Source organism: Sorex fumeus, unplaced genomic scaffold, assembly GCF_029834395.1.
Source record: "Sorex fumeus unplaced genomic scaffold, SorFum_2.1 ptg000030l, whole genome shotgun sequence".
Taxonomy (NCBI): domain Eukaryota; kingdom Metazoa; phylum Chordata; class Mammalia; order Eulipotyphla; family Soricidae; genus Sorex; species Sorex fumeus.
In genome coordinates this window covers 24,323,589-24,332,161 of record NW_026606087.1, presented here as the reverse complement: position 1 = coordinate 24,332,161, position 8,573 = coordinate 24,323,589, and the positions used below count along the sequence as shown (strand labels likewise).

Here is an 8,573-nt window from a genome sequence, read left to right as displayed (position 1 = left end):
TGTGTGTGTGTGTGTGTGTGTGTGTGTGTGTCTGTGTGTGTGTCTGTGTGTGTGTCTGTGTGTGTGTCTGTGTGTGTGTCTGTGTGTGTGTGTATATATGTATATGTGCATGTGTGTACTTGGGAATTGAGTTTAGGATAACATTGATCTGTCCTTTCTCCTTGGTCCTTTCTCTTCTGCCACAAGAAGCTTTGGTTTACTGAGTAACACCCATCACAATGCTCCCAAAGCACTCCCATTTCCTTGGTATTCATCTTTAACTTCTTTGTGCTCTGCTTCCCCTATCTGGTGATCACTCATTTCCCCTAATCAGACGCTGTGATTTGTAAAGTAATGATTCTTCAGAGATCTCTAGATTTTTGTATTTGTAAGTGAAATATTGCTTTTCTCTTTCCTTTATGTTCTTTATAGTTTACTTTAGAGCAATGTCCTTCCTGTATAGAAAGAGGGATGACAGTTAATGCTCTTCTCTTGTTACTTGAGAGTTAACTGACTTTGAATAGTATTTATCCTAGGCATTTGTCAAATTTACTCAACTTAAGCCTCAGTTGCCCATAATTCCTAGCACCCCAAAAGGAGGATACCAATGAAGGGATTTGTATGGGCCCAGGGCAAATGGCACGCTAGTCTGGCATTGAAACAGGACAGACCAAGCTCTATAAAACTTATAAAAGTTTAGCGCACAGTCATGGAAAAACTGTCATGGCCCAAAAAGAAGTAACTGGAGAAGGATTCTGTTTATCTGGATAAGGAAGAAATAATCTGGCCTGAGAACTGTAGTGTGGAATCCTGAAATGTGCCCAGTAGTACCACCCTTTAAGCTTAATGTTTCTCTTACTGTGCCCATATAAAATGACTAGAAAGATTATTAAGAAGTAAAGTTGATTGTTTAAATGAGTATGAACTAAAGAAAGGAGAAAAAAGCCCTTACATGAAATTCCCACCCTTGAGTGGATTTAGCAGCACAAGATCATTGTCTTAGAAGAAGCTTCTGGGAAGGAAGGGCTTTTCATATGTTGTGAGATTATGCTATCTCACCTTCGTCAATTGCTACCCCCAGTCTTGTAGGTTGGGCTCTTACCTAACGCTGGGAGATAGGAATGGCAGCAGAGTAAGACTGGAATGGGGGAGATTGAAAATGGATGGGCATAGAGTAAAACTGGATGAGAGTGAAACTGGATGGGTTGTTTGAGAGTGGGAGGGGAAGAGTATGAGTCTGGAATAGGGATGAAGATTGGAACAAACAGTGACAGATTACCAATCAGCTTGGTGGCCCTGTTCCCTCCTTCATGTGTCTGTTGGCAGTGACTGGCTGGGGAGAGGAAGCAGCTTATGGCCACTGAATACACGTGGCACAGGCCCACACACATGTGTGAACACACAGCTGTGGACTGTACTCAGTGATCTTCAAGGGGTTATGTGGTCTCTGGGTTCAGACTAGGTTTGGTTCATGACAAGTTGATGTCGGTGGGCCCCACGGGTGACTTATGTGAAGCGGGGAGGAGAAAGACAGTCACTTTCTCCCCACCCTCCTCTGCCACTCGGGACCCAGGGTTGCTGGGTTCTTGTCTCGCCTCGCAGAAAGGAATTTCAGGAGTAGACAAGCAGTGAAGTAAATAGATTTTATTTGGAGGATTTTTAGGTATGGAGGGAGGGAGAGAGAGTGAGAGAGTAAAGTTAGACACGAAAGCATGAAAGTACACATCTCAAGAGGGGAGATGCGGGCGACACATGTGCTCGGGAACCACATGTGCTCGGCCACGTGGGCACAAGCAGCACATGGGCTCGGGCAGCAGGGCAGCAAATGCGCGCGCTTCCTTTGTTCAAGGTGGCCTTTATAGGGTTCCTCCAACCTGCCCACGTGGGGCTTCTTCCCAGGTAAATGTCCCGTTGCTAAGGAGGTTGCCAGGGAGGATGGGAGTGGTGATGGTCTTCTTTGAAATTCCTTTCCTGGCCTTTTGTTCCTAGAGGAGCTTCTTTGGGTCTGTTGCTGGAGCCAGGTGAGGGTCTTATCAAGCCTTAGTTCCTGTTTTGCTATTTTCTGCAGGGCTGGCTCTTATCATTGCCTCGGGAGGGGGCCCTCCCTGTCTACCTGCCTACATCAAAGTGACACCCTACACTCTGTGCTCTCTGGCCCCTCAGACCAATATTTTTTTTCTCTTGTAACAAAGAAGGAAATATAAACAAGGGCCCTATCACAGGGAATATTTGTGTCATTTTAAACATCAGAAATTGAGCCTAGGATACCACTGGGCAGGTAGGGCACATGCCTGTCTTCTGGTTTCATCCCAAGCACCACATGGTCCCCTGAACATCACTAGAGTCATCCTCATAGGCTCATTGGCACCTTTTTGGTGGTCCTTACAAGTCCTGACACTACAGGACCAAGTAGCAATGCATATGCCCTTGCTCTGAACCGTTGTTGCTCAACAACCTCTGATTGTAGTGATTTTTATTCTATATTTGAATTTTTTATGAAGCATTCAATCCATCCTCAACTCTAATTTAAGATGTCTAGATAAAAAATAAAAATAATACAGCAGACAAAGGTTGAGAAATTTCATTATAATTTCAGAGAAATATGGCCAAGTCTTTGTCAGAGAGCAAGGCTGAGTCTCCATCCAGTTGCAATCAAAATAGACAAGCATCCTTTGCTTTTTTGCCTAAGACTTTGTGGGTGAACTTTGGTAGTATAAAATATCAAGGAAATATAATTATGGAATGACTAACAACTAAGAATGATTATTAGGCACTATAACCTCATTATGCAGGAGAGAAAGCCAAATCAAAGAATCAGTCTGATTTTAAAAAATTAAAAGTTTAAACAAATTAAAAGTTTGAAAGCTCTTAATTTTTTAATTAAATGCTGCAACCTAAAACAGTAAAGAATATGAATTTTAGGTTGTAAGAAAAGGTTTAATAAATAATTCCTGCAAGCACCCTCACTGTGTCATCTTGGGCAATTTTTCCTGCCAAACTCAGACATAATCTGTGAACATATTGCCCTGCTTTTATCCTCTTTGCAACTTTCTTCTTGTTCTTTAATTTGGGGACCACACCTGGCAGAGCTCAGGGCTTACTCCTGTTCTATGCTCAAGGATCATCCAGGCAAGCTTGGGACACAATATGGGATATTGGGGACCAAACTTAGTCAGCATGTGTAAAGAAAAGCCCTGCCTGATGTACTATCTTTATAATTCTAAAATGTAAATATTTTTATTCAGTTATGAAAAAAGTTTATTTGTCTTTTATAACATTTAAATTATGATTATGTAGACAAAATTTTTAAGAAGCTATTGGGGAGGGGGACATATCTGTTGTAGGAATTTAGGGTAAACAGACGAATAGAAATATATCCACGCAGAATCTTTGATCTTACAGGTTGTGTAGATATTAGTGCTTTGGAATGTAGGACTTTTACCTACCATAATTCTTACAGAATACTAAAAATTTCAAGCATGACATTTTGTTTACATTTCCAAAGTAAACTAGAATGCCACAACATAGAAAGATCATTATTTTCATAGTTCTGATTAGGTATCCTTGCGCCAAATCAAGTACAAGGAATCCCAAACGTATTTTCTCATTCCTCACTCACACAAAAGCAGACAAAAAAGCGACCTATTTAAGATCAGAGTATTACCACATCCCCCCAACTCACAGATGAGTAGATCTGTAATGAAGTGCAATTTTCCTCAGAAAACAAACTCCAGTGAATGGAAAATTGGGGTTACAGTGTGTGCATTGCAAAGTAATAGTCACTTAAGTATTGAATCCAGCCAAAGGACAATTTGTAAGGATGAAGGACAGTAAAACAAGAAACTAGAAATCTGGCAAAGGTGAAAGGGGGCCCTCTCAATGCTTTATTGAGCTGTGCCTGCAAATATAACAGCAAAATAACGATTTGTTTCTACAACAAGGAAGGGGTTGAAAGGGAAAAGTGCATCTTGCTTTATTTTTCCACAACAAAGATGGATAGAGCATGGGCCGATAGATAGATAGCTGCACAGGAATAAAACAAGCAAACCCCCCAAAAATCAAGAAAACAATAAATTGATTAAACAGACCAAACAAAACTTTTAAAAAAAAACAATCTAACACAGAAAGTGACCAATCAGAAAAAAATTCAGATTCCAAATGGGCATACATAAATGACTTATAATGCTCTGAAACATTTTCTTTTCGGATCATTTATTTATGTAATCAAGACTTATTAAGTTCTTACCATGTGTCAGGCACAGGAATTCCTAGGGATTTCAAAGAAAAAAATACAAGAAATGTTATTATTCCGGAAATTTTAAACTGATGATTTTTACCTGATTCCAGTAGAATATTTCATACTTCGGTATTGAGATTACTAACAGGTTGAACCATACTAATGTCTTGGTTCAAAAACACTACAACATGGCAATTTAAAAAGTTTCAGACTAATATTCTATTCTCATTTTTGTATGTGACTGAAACTTTTAAAGTAAATGTTCTGTGCCTATAACATATTTTATTTCTCTATCAGCATATTAAAAAATGATGTGCCCTTTGCTACTCTTTCAAAATTCAAAGTATCAAAACTAATTATTTCATATTAAGTAGATTGTAACTAAGATTACCTCAATTCTCAGGGATTAATAGGGTGTGGCATAGATTTCTGATAATAATTCAGTTGAAACAAAATTTATAGAAGGCTACATATTATGAGAAAATTCAAAGTAATTCCCTGATGTTGTTCAGATTTATTCTGTAAGAGGCCTTTCACTAAGTCTCTATATGTATTTTTGATTTATTTCACCCTTCCTTAGTCTAAGACAAAGATCTTGATTCTCAATTATCATTATATATCTTTATATATTATATATTATAATATATTATAACATATAATATTATATTATATATTATTTATATATTACAATATATTATTATATATCTTTATCTATCTATGTATTTATCGGTTCTAGGACCATACTGTGTGGTACTTGGGGTTATTCCTGGGTCTGATTCATTTTTGCTCCCGGCAAGGCTCAAAGGAGCATATGTAGTGATGGGGATAAAAGCAGGGTCAATCCTATGGAAACCAAGTGCCTTAACCTCTGGACTATCTGAGATAAATATCTAATCCATTCAGTTACCTTTAATTGGCTGCCTACCACCTCACTTCCCCACCTAATTGCCTAGATATTTCTCAAATGCAATAATATGGTTCAGACCAGTAGGATTACCACTGCCTGTATAATGTTTCAAACTGTATACACAAAGTTCTTCTCCTCAACCTTCAAAATTAAGATACTCTGGTATGTTTATCAAACACCAGGTTATGCTGATGCATGACCAAGTCTGAAAACTACCCATTAAAGGAAATAGTGCTCAATTTTGACTGTACATCAGAGTAGAGAAAATCAAATTTCACTTATGCTTGGAATCTATTCTATAGATGTTCCTTGGTGGAGGATGCAGGATTCTTTTTATTATTTTATTCTTCATACATTTTCCAGCTACGTTGAAAAGAACTAATCTGAAGTTAATTGCTTTCCATATAACTTCTGAAGTTAATTGCTTTCCATATAACTTCTGTGATTGCTACCTATAAAACCAGACTCTAGACTTCTTATAACTAGAGGGTGATATAGAAAGTAAAGGACAAAGTCAGGGATTTTAGAGAAATTGATAACTTTTTCTTAGCTAACACTTATATACTGAATGTCTATTGGATGTCTGTAATGACTTTGTAGTAGTACAATCATCACCAGCAAGTACAAGGATATAAACCCCTGGGTAAGGTACAAAAATATAAAGCAAAGATTACAAGTTCAAGTAGTGGAGGTGCATATAACATCTATCAATGTGAAACTTAGCTTTCAAATCTGTCCAGACTTGCTACATTCTACACAAACAAGTTCCGTCTCTCTCACTTAGCAGAGACAGGAGTAACTCCTCTCTTCTCTACACTCTCTTGCCAGTCCCAGGTCTTGAGCTCCCTCTGGCATTTCTTCCTTTTTGCAACTTGGAAATTCTTAGAATCCAGAACCATCCACGAGTATAGAATATACTTTCTCCCCCTTATATGTTTTAGCTGCTTGGAAAGAAACTTGAGGAAACTTATGACTTTTAGATAAAAGATTTAGAAACATGTAATGGTTTTGACTCTGGGTGGGAGTCACATAAAATTGAACAGCTCAACACTGGCCAGTGTATCTGGATCTAATGCTAACTGAAATCCATCCTAAACCAAGAGTTACACAAGTCCAGTAAAGGTACAAATTAAAGTAGTGAGGAGTTACACTCTCTGATCAGGGAATCTTGGCATTATCACAGTAGGGGAAGTTTTTTCTAGTAGAAAGCTATGAGTCATGGGTAACCACTCACTTTATTTTCTTCTTTCTGCATTTGGTGTTATTTCTTCTTATGCTGTTCTTCCCAGAAATCATATATATATATATATATATATATATATGTAGACATACACACATGTATATGCACACACATATATACACACACACGTATATATTTACTAGTATTAGTTCAAACATCAACCACACAGCAATCGTGTCTGTCTCTGCATTATATATTTATCCTAGAAAAAGCCTTTGCATTAATAAAAATATCTTTAAAATAGCCTTTCCTTATTTTTATGTATTATGTGCTGCAATTTTCCCCAGTTTTAAATTTTCTTTGTGTGTGTGTGTTTGTGTGTCTATGTGTGTTTTCCCTGTAAATACAATGGGTGGAGAGTTAGGTCTTTGGATAACAGGTTTAGTGTCTAGGGAAGCCTTCAGTACAAAGAGAAGTCAGATTCTGTTCAAGAGAAGAAAAGAAGGCTCTAGTTTAAAGTTAAGGTTCTATGTATAAGAAACAGTAGAGAATGTCCCACTTAAATATAATTATTATTTTACTATCACTGGATCAAAATCTAGATTCATAAATATTTATCTAGTCTTTAAATAGGTTTATAATTTGGTCAAGTTATAGTCGTGTGGGGGCTGGAGTGATAGCACAGCAGGTAGGGTGTTTGCCTTGCATGCAACTGACCCAGGTTCGATTCCCAGCATCCCATATGGACCCCCAAGTACCGCCAGGAGTAATTCCTGAGTGCATGAGCCAGGAATAACCCCTGTGCATCGCCAGATGTGACCCAAAAAGCAAAAAAAAAAAAAGAATAGTAGTGTGATAGGGAGGAGAGATACAACAAAGTCCAGGAGAAAGAAGAGATACAGGTAAGATACAATTTTTAGATCACATCCTCACATCTCTAGCAGATAGAAGGTGAACCCTTTGCCCTTTTGGAAAAAAAAAATGACTGACGGAATCTAATTCTTTCCCTTGTGTGAGTCATTTTCTTTCTGTGTAACTAGTAGGTTTGACATGAATATAATAACCTTTACAGTTAGCTCTTATTTTATTTTACTTTATTATATTTGTTTGTTTGGGGTCCACACTGGTGCTCTCAGGGTTTACTTCTGACTCTGAGCTCAGGGATCATTCCTGGAGGATCTCTCAGGATGACATACCTGACTCCAGGGATAGAACCTAGGTTTGCTGTGTGAAAGGTTGTTCTATCTTTTCAGACCTTACTTTTGCTTTTGTAAATTGTTTACTTTAACCTCACGTAAATTCTTTGATGGAATCTGTAAACTCCATCTTTTTCCATCTAGATGGAGTTTACAGAAAAGAAAGGGGGAAAGACCCCCTTGAAATTCTTTGTACTTCCTTTCTTCCTATTCCTTTTCCTTCTTCCTACCCCTGCTTTCCTTCTTTCCATTCTTCCTTCCTTTTTTCCATTTTTCTTTCTTTATGTGTCCACAAAATTTAATTAGCCAAGACTATTTCATGCTTCATTTAAAAATATCATACTTTAAATAAACCTTTCACATATGGCTGTAGGATTCTGTATTACAATGAATCATATAATTTTTATTAGTGGAAATTAGAACCTATTATTCTCTTGCTATAATCTAATTCCACATGATTTGCCATCTTTACTTGGAGCATGTCAAGCCCTATGAAAGTATCTAGAGTCAAGTTAAATCTTGATTTAACTTGAAAGTTCATAAAGAAAGTCCATAAAGATTGTTTTCAGCTAGCTTAAGCTAAGTTTTGATTCGTCTCTTTCCTAGTCAGATTTAAAGTAGGTATGCTCAATTTCGCTTCAGCAGCACATATACTAAAATTGGAATGATACAGAGAAGATTAGCATGGCCCCAGCGCAAGAATGACACACAAATTTGTGAAGTGTTCCATATTTTAAAAAAATAAAATAAATAAATAACTTCAGAGCAAAAATAATTGCTTTGCATATAGTTAAAAATTAATTGACCATATCTGAGGGTACTTATTTCTGAATTGTTTATTCTATTTCACAAATTTGTCACTCTTACTTTAGTCTTGTAGTAAATCTTTTTAAATGGTAAAAAAAAAATAAAGTAGGTATGCTCTAAGAAGGAGCAGTTACAACTAAAACATAAGAATTGTCAGCTGCAATTTGAAACAAGGATATTTGGTTTAGACTTCTGTAGACTGTACAAATGAAATGCTTTGATCCTAATGAGAATGCTAAGCTGTCATTTTTCTCTGTGCTGTGTTGT

At 37.2% G+C, this 8,573-nt stretch overlaps 1 non-coding gene across 1 annotated transcript; it reads left to right on the top strand.

Annotated features, from left to right (window-relative positions):
* The first annotated feature begins 8,132 nt into the window (after window positions 1-8,132).
* Window positions 8,133-8,235, top strand: LOC130025597 (U6 spliceosomal RNA). The gene has a single exon (XR_008792733.1). It is a non-coding gene; the product is annotated as a U6 spliceosomal RNA (small nuclear RNA).
* Window positions 8,236-8,573: the final 338 nt, after the last annotated feature.